This window comes from Lissotriton helveticus, chromosome 3_1 (assembly GCF_964261635.1).
Source record: "Lissotriton helveticus chromosome 3_1, aLisHel1.1, whole genome shotgun sequence".
In the NCBI taxonomy this organism is placed as follows: domain Eukaryota; kingdom Metazoa; phylum Chordata; class Amphibia; order Caudata; family Salamandridae; genus Lissotriton; species Lissotriton helveticus.
Genome location: NC_136061.1, coordinates 1,185,376,006 through 1,185,397,377, shown reverse-complemented (window position 1 = coordinate 1,185,397,377; position 21,372 = coordinate 1,185,376,006). Strand labels below are relative to the sequence as shown.

Genomic DNA, 21,372 nt, shown 5'->3' with positions numbered 1-21,372 from the left:
ATATGATGAGTAGACATTTACACTGTAGAGGAACGTAACGGGCGGGCCATTAGGTTGCAAGAACTAAGGTGTCTAACAGTTACGGAATCGGTGGACGTACATTTTATAATTAAAATACGACAGGGCCAGTTACAATAAAATTATCTAGATATACATTTGCGGGCAAGTACCAGGGGTGACGTTAATTCGAACTTTCAATAGTACAGTAATCAATAACACATCAGAACTTAATATCAATAGGGATGTCGAAATATTCAATCAATTCTCGTCCCCGCCCGCCATGTGCTTCAAAACTGCATACGTATCTCGTGATTTCAAGGTTCTGCAACCAGTACACAACAAGGAGTTACGAGTCCCATTTATTCCGGCGCCATTTTGGGCGAGGACGGGCAGGTACAGGATATAGTCAAAATGTCTCTACCAACCATCGACTATGATGATGTTCATATGCTGTATTTATTAGAGTAACACTCATCTGTCCACATGAAATTAATTTGCCACAATCTAAACATGTCATTTTAATCTTTCCAAAGTTCTTCTAAATATTTGGGACCGTTTCCCTTGCCTCTGATGCTGTCAGTGCCACTTCTTTGATGAATGTACTAGCAGGTATGGGGTTCTCCTCCAAATCTCTCTTTTATGCAGCACTATAATTAATTGGTGCCACCTCTCCATATGACGATGCATGGTATAGTTACCATAACTATATATTTTTTCGGTTCCTCTGGAGAGTTCATCGTGGCAGATGAAGCGTGTAACGTACCGGGCATTTACCTTTTTTTGCATGTACAGGAAAGGAAAAAAAAAATCGAGCGTCCGAGTTCTAAGGTGTCCCAGGGCCATTTTAGTGGACCAGGCCCAAATCCAAAGAACAGGCCGCCATTTTGAGAGTCCTGTTGCAGCCGCCTGTTGCTGTAGCATCAAGAGCAGCCGAAACTCAGCTGAATGGCAACTGAAACGGTAAAGGGGCGCCCCACTACAGCAGACGAGCCTCCACCTAGGAAGGCCCGTTCACGCCGCCTCCCCCCCCCCCCCTTCGGGCACCCCACGCCGTTATTCGGAGCAGTATTGTAGGATGGCCACACCAGTGCGGCAACTTGCTAGACATCACCTCGGTGGTAACCGAATCTCAGCCCCTTGTGGTGTCTCCTCTTCAGAAAATATTCTTGCGCTACCTTTGCCCCATTCACACATCGGTCCGCTACTGACGCCATCTCACAGGCTAATGGGGCGCCCCACGCCGAGTTTCAGCATTGTAGGATGACCACACCAGTACAGCAACTTGCTAGACATCACCTCGGTGCCATCCGGATCTCGGCGCCCCACTGCAGATGAAGTACCTCTCAACTATGAAACCACCACGGTGACAGCCGGATCTTGGCGCCTTGTGCTGGTTCCGGCCTATTCACACATCGGTCCGCTACTGACGCCATCTCACAGGCTAATGGGGCGCCCCACGCCGAGTTTCAGCATTGTAGGATGACCACACCAGTACAGCAACTTGCTAGACATCACCTCGGTGCCATCCGGATCTTGGCATCTCAGCGCCTTGTGGTATCTTCCATACAGAAAATATTGTTGCGCTGCCTTTGGCCCCATTCGCACATCGGTCTGCAACTGACACCATCTCACAGGCCAACAGGGCGCCCCACGCCGACTTTTACCATTGTAGGATGGCCACACCAGTACAGCAACTTGCTAGACATCACCTCGGTGCCATCCGGATCTTGGCATCTCAGCGCCTTGTGGTGTCAGTCAGAAAATATTGTTGCGCTGCCTTTGGCCCCATTCGCACATCGGTCCGCTACTGACACCATCTCACAGGCCAACAGGGCGCCCCACGCCGACTTTTACCATTGTAGGATGGCCACACCAGTGCCACAACTTGCTAGACACCACCTCGGTGCCATCCGGATCTTGGCATCTCAGCGCCTTGTGGTGTCTTCTATTCCGAAAATATTGTTGCGCTGCCTTTGGCCCCATTCGCACATCGGTCCGCTACTGACGCCATCTCACAGGCCAACGGGGCGCCCCACGCCGACTTTTACCATTGTAGGATTGCCACACCAGTGCGGCAACTTACTAGACACCACCTCGGTGCCATCCGGATCTTGGCATCTCAGCGCCTTGTGGTGTCTTCTATTCAGGAAATATTGTTGCGCTGCCTTCGGCCTATTCGCACATCGGTCCGCTACTGACGCCGCCTCACGTGCCAACGTATTTTCTCCGCATTTTATACCCTATGCCGCATAACAGGTCATGTGACTTGTTTATAAAACTTTTCATTGGTTCATTTTACTTTTGGTTTCCTAATGATGGAAGGCTTGATCATATGACCTAAAAACAACACTTTTCATTGGATGAAAACTTTTTTTTTTCCCAAACGATGAAAGCCCCACCTTGTTTCTGGATGTTTCAGACTGAAGCTGGCGTCAGCATGAGAGCACCACCATCTCGTAGCTCCGTCGTGGTCATTCCGCGAGCAATCATGGCAGCCGCTCCCCACCAGAAGCGTACAGGAGTCGAGGGCCCCCAAAACTTTTGATGAATCCTCAAGGCGGAGGGGACGCTTTCGAGAATGGGGTCCAAGACCTAGCAGACAAGCGTCAGATTTCCAAGGTGTCCCAGGGCCATTTCAGTGGACCAGGCCCAAAAAGGAAACAGCCTGCCGCCATTTTGAGAGTCCTGTGACAGCCGCCTATCGCTGCACCGCAAGAGTGGGCGCAACTCAGCTGAATTGCGGCTTTTGACACAGTGGACCAAAAGCGGACGGAATGGCAACTGAAACGGTAAAGGGGCGCCCCACTACAACAGATGAGACTCCACCTGGAGAGGCCCGTTCACGCCGCCTCCCCCGGGGCGGCCCACGCCGTTATTCGGAGCAGCATTGTAGGATACCAAAACCAGTGCGGCAACTTACTGGACATCACCTTGGTGCCATCGTTCTGCTGCCTTGGAACTATTCGCACAACAGTTTGCTACTGATGACCCACCCCCCGCGACGCCCCACGCCAGAAATCTGGACGTTGTGCTGCGTTGGGACTATTCGCACAGCCGACCGCTACTTCGTTGTTTTTCCCTAAAAATGTTTATATGTTATTACTGTTTTTGTTTTCTTGTATATATTTATAAGTTATTAAAGTTTTATAATCTTACTACTTTGTTGGAGTGCTATATATTTTTAATGTGACACATAATTGTAAAAACTTTGATGTACAAAGAGTCATCCCTGGAATCTTCCGCTTCAGGCTCGGTCCCCTCCCCAATCACAATACAGGATGGTTTTCAGATAATAGGAACGCGTCTGCTGTGACGGATCTCATCGAGTGTGGGCCTTGATCTACTATAACTCCTTTGAAGAGGGGTGATTCTTTACAGCTGGGGCCATAAACTACATCTGCAGGGCTAGCTGATACCCTAGGACCGGCCTGGACAATCGGACACAGAGGAAAAGGAGTGTCAGAGGGTGCGGTAGTGAATAGGGCGAAAGGGAGGTGTCGGGCGGGCACAGGGTGTGATTCTCAGGGAAGAGCAGCGCAGATGGGGGGTGGTTTATTACCCATGCATAAGACAGAGAGCGGGGGTGACCACTGCCTGGGGGAGATGCTTGCGAGGGTGGGGAGTCATGCTAAGGATCGACAGCGTGCACAGAGTGGGTCTGGTCAAGGCATCTAAAATGACTGCCGTGCACGACAAAAGTGTGGCATTTGAAAAAAGGCAAGATGGCGCAGACAATGTTTTTCAACACTTCCTGATTTCCTTCGAATCGAACGTTAACAGACGTTGGGGCATATTACCAAAGTTAAGCGATATTTATCCCTAACGATGCTTAGCAACGATTTTTTTACCGCTAAGCATCGTCAGAAATTATCGCAGATAAACCTTGCTATTATCAAGGTTTATCGCAAATACGATAAAAAACGACCGCAATGCATTAATATCGCTGAAAACTCAGCGATATTCATGCATTACCGAGCTAATGCTCTTAGCCATGTTATCCACCTCCCATTGGATAACATGCCTTAGAACTGCTCAGGGCAGGTGCTAGCTTTTGGAGATATTCGCGCTTATCGCGAATATTTCCAAAAGTTGATAATAGGAGATAGCGATGTTAGCGACTGTTTCCAGTCGCTAACATCTTGGCATGCCCACTTTGCATGTCATTAGTGATAAATATCACTCACATGCAAAGTGGGGCCCAAGATGGTCGCTATCTCCTACTAGCCGTCGCTAACTGGTGTTAGCAACAGCTAGGTAATACAGATATAATTTTATCTCCGCGAAGCGGAGCGCTGTTACAGATATATATCTTTTTTTGAACGTTAATTTCTCAAAATCCACTGGAGCACATATATTGAGACCTAGCAAAGGCACATCGGACTACCAGTCCCTACAATTTTGCCAAGTTTCGTGCAAATCCATTCAGCCGTTCGATTATTATTATTTTTTTTTTTTTTGCCTCGCGGGGCCCTTTTAAAACCTCCACATCAAACCTAAGAGGTCAAGGAGGATCTACTATGCCCCCTTATGGTCATTTGCCCCTTCGCTTTGGCCTCCTCTTGTCTCTCGATCCTACTGAGAGACAAGATGGCGGCCGCTACGGACTGTTTGCAATGTTTACAGACGCCGGAGAACCAATCAGCTTCGCAAACCTCCGTTACGCGAAGCGGAGCGCTGTTACAGATATATATCTTTTTTTGAACGTTAATTTCTCAAAATCCACTGGAGCACATATATTGAGACCTAGCAAAGGCACATCGGGCTACCAGTCCCTAATATTTTACCAAGTTTCGTGCAAATCCATTCAGCCGTTCGATTATTATTATTTTTTTTTTTTTTTGCCCCGCGGGGCCCTTTTAAAACCTACACATCAAACCTAGGGGGTCAGCGAGGATCTACTATGCCCCCTTATGGTCATTTGCCCCTTCGCTTTGGCCTCCTCTTGTCTCTCGATCCTACCGAGAGACAAGATGGCGGCCGCTACGGACTGTTTGGAATGTTTACAGACGCCGGAGAACCAATCAGCTTCGCTTCACAAAGCTCCGTTGCGCGAAAAGTACGCGAACTGGAGCGCTGCCCGGTCCGCTGTTACAGATATATATCTTTTTTTGAACGTTAATTTCTCAAAATCCACTGAAGCACATATATTGAGACCTACAAAAGGCACATCGGGCTACCAGTCCCTACAATTTTGCCAAGTTTCGTGCAAATCCATTCAGCCGTTCGGGCTAAAAGTGAGGCCAACCGCCCTATGGAAAACTCAATGTTAAAAACACGTTTTGGGACCCCCCTTTTTTCTCGGCCCCCCCTTGACGAACCCCCCCCAAATTTTTAAGGGCTGCTCAGAAACAAAATGTGCCATTTTCCTGAAAATTTCAGCCAATTCCGTCCACAAACGCCAAAGTTATTAGACATAGAATTTTCAAAAATCCCATAGGGAAAAAATCCTAACTATATATACCTACTGGCGACCGCCAGTAGGTAATATATTCCATATATAGTTAGTTGCACTAACTATATATCGCGCACCCGCAATCCACTGCTGATCATGTCACATATTACATCATTCATGACATGGTCAGTGACATCACTGATGACATCACTGATGACATCTCAAATGACATCACTGATGACATCACTGATGACAACATCCAGTGACTGTATGTTTCTGTAAAGTTAAAATATGTCTTACATATTGAAGAATGAGTGGATGTATAAGTGTCTGGATGAAGGATTTAGTAGGTGCGTGACTGACTGTATGAGTGAGTGATTAAATGTGTCTCACTGAATGCATGGGTTAGTGACTAAACTGTCTTAATTTGTGCATCATTATGTCTGTTGTGATGTAAACTGCTGCATGTGTTGATCATTAACTATACGAGAGGCTATATGTGTTATTAATTGTTTGCCCAAGTATTTCTATGGGAGATTGAGTTTGTGTGGGGGTGGCTGGAAGGTGTGTGACTCTGTGCATAGATGTGTGAGCAGTTTATTCACTAGGTGTATGAGTTCAAGAGTGCATGTGGAAACAGCTACATGGGCAGTTGACTGTGTGCATGAGTGTATTGATGAGTGAATGGATATCTCAATGCTACATGTCATAGTAAGTACATATGTAAAACACAGTACATGTGAGAGTTGGCATATATAAATAACTGTGCATGAGAGCCACTGAATGAGTGAGTGGTTGTATCGATCATTGTGAACTTGTATCAGGGATTGTATAAGAGAGTAAATATGTGTTAGTATATGTTTCAATAAGTAAGGTGTGTATAACTGTATAGTTGAAGAAATGGAGGTGAGATTGTTTCTTTGCATGACTGAATGGGTGTGTGAGTAACTCCATGGATGAGTGGCAGTGTGTGAGTGTCTGTATACACTGAGTGTATCTAAGGTTATATTAGAGTCTGAAGAGGTTTATCGTATTAGCACAAGAATGATGTCAAATGAGACGTCATCAGTGATGTCATCAGTGATGTCATTTGAGATGTCATCAGTGATGTCATCAGTGATGTCACTGACCATGTCATGAATGATGTAATATGTGACATGATCAGCAGTGGATTGCGGGTGCGCGATATATAGTTAGTGCAACTAACTATATATGGAATTTCAATGGTTTTGTGTGAGTAAAATAAGGTTTTTTAAATGCTAATTCCTAACTATATATGGTCTATAACCTATGGTTTTTTCAGTGAATTTTCAAGGTTTTGTAAATGCTAATTCCTAACTATATATGGTCTATAACCTATGGTTTTTTCAGTGAATTTCAATGGTTTTTTAATAGCAAATATCATAAGCTGTCGAATGTCAAGTACGTGGTAAGTAAAAACATTTTCGTGTTTATGCACACTGATCTGCTTTGAATGCTGCCCCCCACCCCTCATTTCTATTAGGAGTACTCTCTCTTTGCAGATAGTGAAGGGTAGTTAACGCAGGCCTTTGCCCCCGTTGTAATCCGTCGTGCCTGCTTCTCTCTCCATTTGATTGATTGTTCTCTTTGGTTCATTCTCTATTTACAAACAAGCACAGAGTCGCAATACTCTGTTTAGTCTTTGCAGATAGCGAAAAATCGTGTAAAAAAACAAAAGGAATCGAGCAAAATCAGTAGGCCACTGATGGGATCTCTTTTTGACCTCCCTAAAATAGAAACATTAGGAACAACCTGTTGATAATACCAATGTGTATGTACATAAGCGGCGTTCATTTGTGTTCACAGTACCCCTTGTTGATTGTTTGAATCGAGCATTGAATTGTTCGAAGTTGGTTCTCTTAAGAATCTTCTCGGCCTGCAAACGAGGAAGAATAGGAATATTCTCTCTCCCTTTGCAGATAGTGAAGGGTAGGTAACGCAAACCTTTAACACGTCGTGCCTATTTCGTTCCTCATTGATTGATTGTTTCCCCAAACATTGACTGTTTGGGAATTGGTTCTTTTTGGAGGTATTCCCTGTTTGCAAATATACGTAGGAAAATCTTTGCAAATAGTGAAAGGGTACGTAATGCGGACCTTTCTCCCCCGTTGTAATCTGTCATGCCTATCTACTCCCCACTGATTGATGCACCTGTTTCACCCGGACCATTTACTAGAGATACGTCATCTGGCCCGACCAGAGAGCACCCCTAGTGAAAAGGACATATGCAATAATAACGAAGTGATCACTGTATCCTGTTAACAGAAACTTTAGCATGAAACAACCTGGAAAGAAAAGAATAGGAAAACGAAAATCAGTAGGCCACTGATGAACATGAACTTTTATTAAACAACGAACAAAGAAACGATAACATAACGTAATGATAAAACCTATTAATGTCCTAGAAACAAGAAAACGTTAGAAATATGCCAGTGGTGAGAGACCAGAAAAACAGTAAGAGAAACCAAATCACCCCTCGCTGTCCCACCGCCTGCCACGCCAAAAAAATCGATAGACTAGGGAAAATGCAAGTCAGTAGAACATCCGCCCCCACTCTGGAAACTTCCAAGGTGGGGCAGGGTTGCGGCTACGCCCAGCCGGGAGCAGCCCATATAAGGCGGGTCCTGCTGCCACGCCTCGGCCAGGAGATCCTAACGTAGGGTGTAGCCGGAGGAGAGGCCGAGGCCAGCGGGACCCGGCCAGGGGATTGCCTTTACAACGCTGAAGAGTTGCAGGGGGGGGAATGTCTCCTCGACCCTCCCCTCTCTCTCCCAGTCCGGCCGCGGTGGCCCTTGAGAGTTGCAGGTAGTCCCGCCACATGCTCCCCCGGTCCGGCCACCAACGGTCAGTGGCCGATGGGATCCGGCTGCAGCCGATAAACCAAGGAACCCGTTCATGGGGCCAGAGCCAGGGGCGTCCGGCCGACATCCACCGGAAGCCCGGCCCAAAGACGGACGGGACATTTTTTCTTTTCTCCTTCGTAATAGCAGCGACAACACGCCAGGCACCACTTCTTTCTTCAAAAATGGCTTTGACAACACTGGGGGGGATGTCTTGCACATGCATCCGACCCCCCCCCCGTCCTCATCGCCACCGGCCATAACAAATGTCAAGCGGGGCGCCGTGGGGTGCACTGGGAGGGAGAGACGGTGCGAACAGGCCTCTCCCGCCTCCTCAGGTGAAGGCTTCCCAGCTGCACCCTCAGCGCTCCAGGCGCCCCGAAAAGGGTTCGTCCACTGTGGCGATGCTGCAACGTCTCGCCCGGCAGGGTGGAGCCCGTCCGCTCATGTGACCCCGCGATCGCCGGTAGCTGCCGAACTCTCAAAATGGCGATCGACCTGGCAAGAGCGGGCCCAGCATGAAGAAATGGCCCGGTCACTGGTTGACTCCACCACCGTAGTCCTCCACGACCTTGAAGATTCTACAGGAGCCGCGGGAGTCTCCGACCCCCGATGGGGAATGACTGCCATGATCGCCCGTGGAGTGACGAAACTGTATCCGCGGGACGTCGGCGCTCCCATGCTGGCGCCAGCCTCACTTTGAATTACTAGAATCCTGCAGACCTCAGTTCCGGTGAAAGCACAGTGTGACCCGGTAGGAAAAATTGTTGCACCCCCTCCCCTTTTGAAGTGATAGTTCAAACCACCGATCCTTTCCTTTGCCCTTTTAACGGAACTTTGGACTGCCTCCCCCTCTTTTACATTTTCTCATCGGGTGTTGGCCTTGATCTACTATAACTCCTTTGAAGAGGGGTGATTCTTTACAGCTGGAGCCATAAACTACATCTGCAGGGCTAGCTGATAGCCTGGACAATCGGACACAGAGGAAGAGGAGTGTCAGAGGGTGCGGTAGTGAATAGGGCGAAAGGGAGGTGTCGGGCGGGCACAGAGTGTGATTCTCAGGGAAGAGCAGCGCAGATGGGGGGAGGTTTATTGCCCATGCATAAGACAGAGAGCGGGGGTGACCAGTGCCTGGGGAAGATGCTTGCGAGGGTGGGGAGCCATGCTACGAATCGACAGCGTGCAGAGAGTGGGTCTGGTCAAGGCATCTAAAATGGCTGCCGTGCACGACAAAAGTGTGGCATTTCAAAAAAGGCAAGATGGCGCAAACAATGTTTTTCAACACTTCCTCATTTCCTTCGAATCGAACGTTAACAGACGTTGGTGCATATTACCAAAGTTAAACAATATTTATCGCTAACGATGCTTACCAACGAATTTTTTACCGCTAAGCATCGTCAGAAATTATCGAAGATAAACCTTGCTATTATCAAGGTTTATCGCAAATGCGATAAAAAACGGCCGCAATGCATGAATATCGCTAAAAAGTCAGCGATATTCATGCATTACCGAGCTAATGCTCTTAGCCATGTTATCCACCTCCCATTGGATAACATGGCTAAGAACTGCTCAGGGCAGGTGTTACTTTTTGGAGATATTCGCGCTTAGCGCGAATATCTCCAAAAGTTGGTAATAGGAGATATATATCTTGCATGTTGTAATGCAAATTATTGTGGTATATGGAACTCATACCATAATCACTCAGGAAAGCAGAAACTGATCCTTTTGGGACCGCCTGAGAAGGCCTAGGGGGTGAGGGGTACTCTACTTTGCCCCCTTTTCACGTTCCGAACTATTTTATTTTACTCTCTTCTGTAATTACACAAAATAGCAGCGATAAGATGCATCAGAGACACACAGTGAGAGAAAGGAGGCCGGAGATGAAGAAGAGATGTCAAATACACATTGGAGATAATATAGTGGGAGAAGGGAAGTAAATATGAGTAAACTTACCATGTAACATAAAAATGTTGCACTCTATACTATAAGTCTCATTTTATACTACAATCACTTCGCTACAACCTCATAAATTAAAAATAAAAATGAATAATGTCTCAAACAATTTTTCATTTCTAAATATAAATTTATTCTTCAGAATTTTCTAAATTTGAAAGAACTAGTAACATGTCCTCATCAGCAATTTCCTCTTCAATCATCTCATCTGGAATCTCCTCATTAAAAGCCTTAAATGATGATTCTTGTAACTCTATGGTCTCCAAACATTCGATAAATTCGCCATCAACAGATTGATCAAAAAAATCATTCAAGTCATCTCCTCCTTGTGACAATATTTCATTATTGGTGCTGTCAATTTCAATCAATGTAGTGGAATCATTCAAGTCATCTCCTCCTTGTGACAATATTTCATTATTGGTGCTGTCAATTTCAATCAATGTAGTGGAATCATTCAAGTCATCTCCTCGTGACAATATTTCATTATTGGTGCTCTCAATTTCAATCAATGTAGTGGAATCATTCAAGTCATCTCCTCCTTGTGACAATATTTCATTATTGGTGCTGTCAATTTCAATCAATCTAATGAAATCATACAAGTCATTTCCTCCTTGTGACAATATTTCATTATTGGTGCTCTCATTTTCAATCAATGTAGTGGACAATGCAAAAGAAATTGCCACGGTCTCTTCATTGTGAGCCATTTTATTTTGAAATTGCTTGCTGTAAATTGCAGAAAAAAATAATCACTTTCATTTATCGTTTTTAGTAATACATAATATAAAACTAACTTTATCAAGTATTTAGTATAACAGAAGGACTGCAAATAAATAACAGAAAACATTTTTCAAATTATCTTCAAGTGTACAACATAGTTCCCCTTACAAATTAACAACTCACCTTTTTAAAAGTAGGAGAAGTGTTAGTACTGTGTAAATCAAACACCAGAAATTCACCACCAAAAATTCCTCACAAATGTACCTCAGACAGTAGTATCACAAAATGGCTGTGGTTTCCTCTCATTTGAGATATATACATAACCAATTAACTTTCATCACACACAAATACAAAACCAAAGTAACATTTTAATTGGTTCTAAATTTCAACACTTTCAAATGTGTTTTCCCCATGCAATTTTCCATAGGACATTTACATACGTCTACAGCCTGAATGGCTGAACGGAATTACACCAAACTTGGCAAAATGGTACATCAAACCTAAGAGGTCAGGAAGGATCTACTATGCCCCCTTATGGTCATTTGCCCCTTCGCTTTGGCCTCCTCTTGTCTCTCGATCCTACCGAGAGACAAGATGGCAGCCGCTACGGACTGTTTGTAATGTTGACAGACGCCGGAGAACCAATCAGCTTCGCAAAGCTCCGTAACGCGAAAAGTACGCGAAGCGGAGCGCTGTTACAGATATATATCTTTTTTTGAACGTTAATTTCTCAAAATCCACTGGAGCACATATATTGAGACCTAGCAAAGGCACATCGGGCTACCAGTCCCTAATATTTTGCCAAGTTTCGTGCAAATCCATTCAGCCGTTCGATTATTGACATTTAGATACGTCTACAGCCTGAATGGCTGAACGGAATTACACCAAACTTGGCAAAATGGTACATCAAACCTAAGAGGTCAGGGAGGATCTACTATGCCCCCTTATGGTCATTTGCCCCTTCGCTTTGGCCTCCTCTTGTCTCTCGATCCTACCGAGAGACAAGATGGCGGCCGCTACGGACTGTTTGGAATGTTTACAGACGCCGGAGAACCAATCAGCTTCGCTTCACAAAGCTCCGTTGCGCGAAAAGTACGCGAACTGGAGCGCTGCCCGGTCCGCTGTTACAGATATATATCTTTTTTTAAACGTTAATTTCTCAAAATCCACTGTAGCACATATATTGAGACCTACAAAAGGCACATCGGGCTACCAGTCCCTACAATTTTGCCAAGTTTCGTGCAAATCCATTCAGCCGTTCGGGCTAAAAGTGAGGCCAACCGCCCTATGGAAAACTCAATGTTAAAAACACGTTTTGGGACCCCCCTTTTTTCTCGACCCCCCCTGGACGGATCCCCCCCCAATTTTCAGGGGCTGCTCAGAAACAAAATGTGCCATTTTCCTGAAAATTTCAGCCAATTCCGTCCACAAACGCCAAAGTTATTAGACATAGAATTTTCAAAAATCCCATAGAGAAAAAATCCTAACTATATATACCTACTGGCGACCGCCAGTAGGTAATATATATATATATATATATATATATATATATATATATATATATATATATATATATATCCACAAAGGCTGTTCCTTTTTACCGGCTGTACGGCGCTGCCTTGGAAGGTGCGTCTCTTACGTGGTTGAACCAAACCGCCAACAATCCTCACAACGTCTCCAAAGAAACAAATTAATCCGCACTCCAGCAGTCTCCTTTTCAAAGTTAATTTATTCTTAAATCCATTGTAATAAAACTGCACAGGTTACAACCCACGCGTTCCGGTATCCTCATATACCTTGTTCACGGTTCCCTTGTTCCATTTTTTTTCTTTTTTTTATTAAATCTTTAACAGGAAGTTCTGCCATTCATCACTTCCTCTCTGTGAAGCATCCTCCCCAATGAATCATGGTTATGGTAGTTTATCACAAGGATATTTACAAAAACTATATACCAGATATATTTTTACTCATTTCTTATGTCTTGAAAAGACTCATTATTAACAAATAACCCTTTGCATGACAATCATTTTACACAATATTTAAACCTCACCATAATGGAACATAATTTTAATTAGTACCATTATTTTGCATTTTTCAAACAAATATTGTTCTTTTCTTTCGCATGTTATTTTCTATGCTCCAGTGAATCATTATTAATGATTTCATTGTTTATTGCAGAATTTGTTTGGGCTCTAAATTTTGTTTTTGCCAATATTTCATTCTCAAATGTGAATGAAATATTGGCAGGAACAGAGTTGTATACATTTTAATCTAGAGAAGGAGTCCCCAATCCTTAACCGCAACACCTCCCAGGGAAGAATACCCTCCGATGTTACCAGGTCTGACCAGACTGTTATTCCTGCTCTCCTAATAGAAATGGACAGGCTATCTTTAAGGCATATTGGCAGACCAGGAGATTCCCAGATTGGAGCAAGTTCAGAATAATATTTTATGCCCCATCTTGCCTTTACTCTACTCCAAACTAATAGAGCAAGTTTCAGAACCTTAAGGCGGACCTTCTTATAGTACTTCGGGGTCCTAAACTTATACAAAAAACCGGGCCCGCCCCCTCCTGATGAGCCATAATCCCCATAATCTTCCCCCAGTTGGATTCATCTGGGTTAGAGAGAAGGCTACGGATATTCTTTAGCTGGAAAGCAAGGGCATACCAAAGAACATCTGGAAGGGCAAGACCGCCCTTTAACAATCTTCTTTTCAGCTTTTTCCATGATAACCTTGAATTTTTATTGGCCCAGACAAAACTTCCGATTTTCCCCTGAATTCTTCCCAGCATTTTATCCGGAAAAGTCAGTGGTATCGTATTAAATAGATATGTTAATTTGGGCAAAATCACCATCTTGACTAGATTGACTCGGCCATAGATCAATAGAGGGAGATTCTGCCATCTCAGGAACAACTGGTCAATATCCTTGGCCACTCTCTTTATATTAATCTGGGGTATACTATTTAGATCTGAAGTTATTAATATACCCAGATATCTAAACTGAGTACTTTGTGCTCTTTCCCAGTTTTTAATCCCCCAACACATTGTTTCAGTTTTTAATGTGTTAATCTGATAGCCAGAGTACTGACCAAAGGCAGACATTATCTCCTCCACTCTTGGGAATACGTCGACCGGATTACTTGTATAAACCATCAGGTCGTCTGCGTATAACGCAAGTTTACAGCTATAGTCATCTACCTTAAACGGTGTTATCTCATCGTCGAACCTCAACATCTGCGCCAGGGGCTCAATATAGAGGTTGAACAGGAGGGGCGAGATGGAGCACCCTTGCCTGGTCCCCCTCCTAATGCTGAAACGAGATGTCAATATTCCGTTTAACAAAATGGCAGCTGAGGCACCCTCATAGCAACTTCTCAGTGCATGAGAGAAAATTGTCCCAAACCCCATGATACTCAGAACATCCCACAAAAATCCCCAGTTGACACGGTCGAAGGCCTTCGCAGCATCGTATGCCGCCACTGCCAAGGGCTCTGACCGTGCCACTGCCAAATCAATACTGCCAATCAGCTTTGAAGTCAGCTCATGGATATACCTACCAGGCATAAAGCCCTTCTGGTCAGAATTGATGAGCAAGGGAACCAGTTTAGCCAATCTCCCTGCCAAAATACTAGTGAAGATCTTATAGTCCGCATTTAGCAGGGAGATTGGCCTGAAGGAGTCTGCCTTCCCTGGCTTTAATATAAGGACAATTGTGGACTCCTTCCAAGATGGCGGGACCTTACCCTCCAAGCTATATACATAATTAAACAATTCACATAGTCTTGATGATAAGGCATCCTGGAGTACTTTATATACCTCGCCAGGGAGGGCATCAGGGCCGGCCGCTTTATTATTTTTAATCTTTTTTATGTGAAATCTGACTTCTTCATCCGTGAATGGTCTATTAAGGATATCACGACCTTCGTCAGTCAATCTAGGTAGGGCCTTACTCTCCAACCACCGAAGTGTATTTGTGGAGCTTGGAGATTGTTCTTCATTATATAATTCAGTAAACATAGTTAGAAGACATTTTTCCATGTCCTCCTGTTTACAAGACACAGTGCCCTGATCGTCAATAATTAATCTATCAATATTATTCTTCACCCGATCTGCTCTGATCTTACTGGCCAGGATCGTCCCTGCTCTTTCTCCGTACTCATAGTTCTCCATAGAGTATGTGGCCCACTGTGCCTTAACTTTCAGATCCAGCAACCCGCGATATTCTTTTTTAGGCCAAATAACCAAATTGCCGCCTTTGTCAGAATTCTTGACTACAATTTTGTTGTTTTCTGCAAGTTTTTTCATCACTTTGGCATATTCTCTCGTCATATGAAGATTTTTCTTTATCTTTTTGTTGTTAATTGATCAATACAACTTCTTGATGTCATTAGTTACGCACTCATGAAATACATTGATGGAATCTTTAGGCATCATTGGTATAAAGCTTGATTTCGTTTTGAAGGGACTCAAGCCAGCTCCTTTCTGATACATGTCAATTTTATTCAGTCTGGCTTGTGCAGCCAAGTCAATATCCAATTCAGATGGTTCTGTGGAATCTTTAAACCATGCATTGTTAATACGATTTGAGCATCTGAAGATTGAAAAGTTGCTTTACGTGGTTTCTCACTTTTATCTATGTCAGATTCCATCGTGAACTTAGCATCTTTTAAGGCAAAATATTTCTTTAATTTTAGTTTTCGAATGAAACAAAAGACATCAACTCGTGTCATGGCATAGTTGAGGCTTTGGATAGGACAGTAATTTAGTCCAAGAGACAGCAGTTGTTCTTCGGCTTTGCTGAGGGTCACTATAGATACATTTATTATAGTTTTATCCTCAATTGACTGTTGGCCCAAGTGCTTTTTTTCTTCGTTTTTGGCCGATTTTTGTTTACAATTGCGTCTCCTTTCTTTTAGTTTTTTGTTTCTTCTTTTTTTGTTTGTTGCCTTGTCAAAATCGGTCTTAATGTTTGGAGTCTCTCCTCCACTAAAAAAATCAAGCTCCTCTGCTAAATTCAATCTGGTTGTCGTTTGCTGGCTAGAAAGAATCGATTCACATCTTGATCCACTTGTAAGGGAAATTGAATCAACACTAGTCGGATCTTCATTGTCTTCATTTTCTTCGATTCTAGTATTGACGGTTTTGCTTGTGGATGCATTCTCTGGTGGTGCATTACTTTTGCTTTTTTGCTGCTGTATACTTGGCGTTTCGTCGCATTATATTTGCATGCAAAAGTAAATGTTTGACCATTATTATAGTCATCTTCGTCTCGTGGAAATGTATGCGCCTTTCTTAGTTTTATTTTTTCCTCATGTTTCTGTAATCTATCGTTCATGGCATCAGATAACCTTTTTATTTCATCACTGGCTCCTCTCTTATCAATTTCAGTTGTTAAAGCCTCAATTTCTTCCAGGATTTTGTCCTGATCAATGGCCACATACTTTATTAAAATGTGCACCAAGTTCATTGAAGCTGATAAATTGCTTTCACCCCACTCTTTTAACATAGCGGGTTTGGTTTGTCAAAGCTGGGATCCAAGAGAATACGTAACCCACAAGGTACTCTGCCTACTTTGGCGTATTTGCTTAACGATCTATGCTCCCACCATTTAGTAATTTCTATTTTTTTTATTCTTTTCCAGATTTTTAAATAAAGTCTTAATGTTTGTTATGCCTCCATCATTTGGGTTTTCATTCGGCATTTTACTTTTTTTAGAAATACTTGACATACTGCTAAACAGCTCCTCTGCTGCTTCTTCGCGCATTTTTACAGCTTCTGCTGACATTCTGTTGTGCAATTGTGCTGGTAAAGCCGGTGTTGATCATGCCGACTGTAAAATGTTTCCTGTCCGTTACCTCCCAACCTGATAGTATGCCTCTTTGTCACTCACCGCGTATCAGGAACAATTCAACCGTAGGTCCTGCGACCCGACTAGTCTTACGATTCCTTTCCTCGGCTTCAGTGATGTCTCAGCAGATCAGGGGGCAGCCGCTTTATTTTCCGCCACGGAAACGCAAGAAGAAAGGTTTGATGGCTGCTGCCGGCTTCTCGGCGAGGGGGTCCGTTTAGCGAAGCAAACCAACTTCCGCTGCAATATCCACGAGTACTCCACAAAACCTCCGGCAAGCAACCCAGCAACGCCGGCGAGAAAGGAGACGGACCTCAGGTTCAGGTGCGATGATTTATTCAGCACAAACAGAAACAGCTACGCATTTCAGGCTACACGAGCCCTTGTTCACACTGCAAATCAGTAACGTTTTTGTTGCTTTTTTTTATATGCATAGAAGTGCTCGCCCTCAACAGTTACATCACAAATCACATGATCATAAAAAGAGACAACATACTATGGGCCCGATTATGATGGCGGTTTTCCCGCATCCTCCGGGCCGGCGGAAGCCACCACCGGCCCGAAGGATGCTGGAAAACCGCAGCGGACTGAAAAAGACCCCCCACCAGATTAGGATGGCTGGGGGATCGTTTTTCAGTCCGCAGCTTTTCCGCCGCGGTCGCCTCCCGTCCGCGGCGGAAAAGCACTAACATGGCTGGCGGTGTCTATCAGACACCGCCAGCCATATTAGGATGGCGTAGGATGTATGCTTTTCCGCGGCGGCTTTTCCGTCGTGGAAAAGCATACGGACCTTCACTTCGGGGGCCCGTTGCGGGCCCCCTGGGTGAAGGGGGGGTGGGGGATGCACATGGGGGGTACCCATGGTACCACCCTGCATTTGCGTGCACAAAGCGGTGCCTGCCGCTCTGTGCATGCAAATGCACAACTTACATTTTTAACATTGCGGCGGGTGCTGCTTCAAGCAGCACCCGCCACAATGTTAAAAATACAGGATGTGACCGCCAGGGTGGCGGTCACATCCTAATTTGCACGGAGGGACCGCCGCTGCCCCTGCAGACGGTCCCTCCTACTGTATGGTGGCGGACGGACTCAGGTCCGTCCGCCATCATAATCGGCCCCTATATTTTGTGATCTGGCTTGTTAAAAAATATGTTCAAACAATTGTATATCTTCCTGCATAAATGCAAATAGTGTATAGCTAATTTAATCAGGTATGTTACAACGTTATATTGATTATCAAACCTTGTTAGCATTGTATTTCGCTCTCATTATATCTGTATAAATACGTACAGTAGAACCTGATAAAGTAGAAAAATATACATGTATATATTTATCTATATATACTCATTTGTATATATCTCGCCTAGCATCCCTAAGTATTTTATACAAAGATAATAGATATAATATCTATACATTATGTTGTATGATCAAGAAAAGTGCAAAACTTAGCAAAGCAGCAACCAATTTAAAGTGCAGAAAGCTGTTCAAATTTAGTGCAAAGAAGAAGTATGGATAAAGTGCAAGAAACTGTTTGATTCAAGAAGTGTATCAATATTCATAACAATAGTCCATATCAGAGCCTTGTAATGGATTTGCTAAAATCATATAAATAACCTTCTAAAATTCATCAAAACAGCAATATTAGCGCTAAAAGAAGAGGAGATCATAATATAAATAGGAATAATAAATATATACAAAAATGTTTTATGTAAAAAAGTGTAAAAAGTAAAATTTCATTTCATACTATATACAAGTTGGTATCAAAAAGACATTATGATTACACGAGCACAGTATATAAATATATATAAAAATATATTTAACACTAGAAAAGTAGTAAAAATCAGACTGATAAATTATAATATATTACATTGTCCTACTGTTATAGTCTCTACATATTACTAATCCTCAATACTAGGGAACCTATTTATTGGGATTTTATATAGTTTTAAATTGTAGGACAAGTAGGGCAAGTATACAGATATATTGAGTGAATAACTGTTTGCGAAATAGCTTAGGATATTCCATTTGCATAGATTAAAATATTATAAAAAAGCTATGAATTTCCTCTGTATTATTCAATCCATTTGGCCATTTGCTATCAAACTCTAAAATCATTTTGGTCTCAAGTTGTCTTAATAAGCGCTCACGATTACCTCCTCTTTTGGGTTTTGGAATAGCACCAACCACATAGTATTTTAGGCAAGTCACATCTTTGTTATGAAAATCTTTGAAGTGACGAGCCACCGGATAAGCCGGATCACTATGAAGTATGGCTCTTAGATGTTATAATATTCTCACATCCACCTGTAGCTTCGTACTTCCGACATAATTTAAGCCACAGGTGCATGTGAGAACATATACAGCAAATTCTGTTTTGCAGTTGAAGTTGCCTCTAATAGGTACCTCACATGAATTAAATGGAGTAGAGTAGTAAGTTGCATATATATATATATATATATATATATATATATATATATATATATATATATATATATATATATATATATATATATATATATATATATATAAAATATATATATATCAACAAAGGCGGTTCCTTTCTACCGGTTGTACGGCGCTGCCTTGGAAGGTGCGTCGCTTACGTGGTTGAACCAAACCGTCAACAATCCTCACAACGTCTCCAAAGAAACAAATTAATCCGCACTCCAGCAGTCTCCTTTTCAAAGTTAATTTATTCTTAAATCCATTGTAATAAAACTGCACAGGTTACAACCCAAGCGTTCCGGTATCCTCATATACCTTGTTCACGGTTCCCTTGTTCCATTTATTTTCTTTTTTTTATTAAATCTTTAACAGGAAGTTCTGCCATTCATCACTTCCTCTCTGTGAAACATCCCGCCCCATTGAATCATGGTTATGGTAGTTTATCACAAGGATATTTACAAAAACTATATACCAGATATATTTTTACTCATTTCTTATGTCTTGAAAAGACTCATTATTAACAAATAACCCTTTGCATGGCAATCATTTAACACATTATTTAAACCTCACCATAATGGAACATAATTTTAATTAGTACCATTATTTTGCATTTTTCAAACAAATATTGTTCTTTTCTTTCGCATGTGATTTTCTATGCTCCAGTGAATTATTATTAATGATTTCATTGTTTATTGCAGAATTTGTTTGGGCTCTAAATTTCGTTTTTGCCAATATTTCATTCTCAAATGTGAATGAAATATTGGCAGAAACGAAATTAATAATGCACTGGATTTAAGAATAAATTAACTTTGAAAAGGAGTCTGCTGGAGTGCGGCTTAATTTGTTTCTTTGGAGACGTTGGGAGGATATATATATATATATAGACTGATAATGACTTTCAGCAACCAACATAAAACCATTCGCAATATAGTGAAAAATAATTGGTTTCTCATCAGAAGTGACCCAGTGATTGGTAATTTGGTGACAGTCAGGCCCAACATTACCTACAGAAAAGCTAGGTCCATGGAGACGAGTTTGGTTTCCAGCAGCCCCGAGGTACCCACTGGCACATGGCTTGCAGGAAGCAGAGGGTTTTTGAAATGCGCAACTTGCAAGGCCTGTAAAAATGGCAGCAGCAGATCTGAGTACACAATACCTTTCTCTCCGGTCCCACTCAAGATTAGAGAGAAGCTCAACTGCAAAACAGAATTTGCTGTCTATGTTTTGCAATGTCCATGCGGGCTCAGGTATGTGGGCAGCACCAGGCCCCAGGTTCACAAAAGAATATTGCAACACCTGAGGGCCATTACCAATGCTGATCCCACATATCCTGTGGCAGGCATTTCGAAATGGTCCACGAAAAGAACCCACAGGGCCTTACCTATTTTGTTATTGATTGGGTGCCACCACAACGCAGGGGAGGCGACAGGGAAGGCCTGCTACGCAAACTTGAGACCCGCTACATCATCTTACTGGACAGTAAGATGCCAAATGGGCTCAACAAGAGTGAAGACTGGCATACATACCTCTAACTGTGTCACTTTATGGGGTCCTTGTTTCTAAGTCCTATACTGAACAAATACTTACCATCTATTTTACCATTAGATCAACTTAATTCCCTTATCCTCCACATTTTCCATCAGGTAGATCATTATGATCACATTTTTAATCACTTTTTACCTTAGGCACAATTGTTTTTTAATTCATGTTATTTGCACTTTAATGCGTGTAGATGCACAATTAACCAATTTGCACTGAAACCATTAGCAATTTTGCACAGAGGACGGTCTTGCCCACATGGGCATTATAAAACAAAACTATATATTTATATATTGCTTTTAATCATTGAACCAACTCATTTATATACAGTATATTGAATATATATATATATTTTTATACGTGTTTTAAAATCATATCTTATTGTTGTTTTATCCTAACAAACGGTTGATAATATTATGAGGTGTGCCCACAGTAGGCAAGAGTTATACCCTCATATGCAAAATGAGTTCAAGCTGGTCATTGATATAGATGTATGAACAACGTAAACTGGGGTATTAGCATGATATTGTACCTGGTGACCCCCTGCATGCAGACTAGTCGTTTTTGTGTCCAGCTATTTCACTAATGGTTCCTCTATAGCAAGAAATGAGGT

At 42.8% G+C, this 21,372-nt stretch overlaps 1 protein-coding gene across 1 annotated transcript in view; it reads right to left on the bottom strand.

The window, feature by feature from the left end:
• The window catches only part of LOC144824901 (uncharacterized protein CXorf65 homolog), a 129,882-nt gene that overhangs the window by 67,285 nt on the left and 41,225 nt on the right, over window positions 1-21,372 (bottom strand). The window lies entirely within an intron of this gene.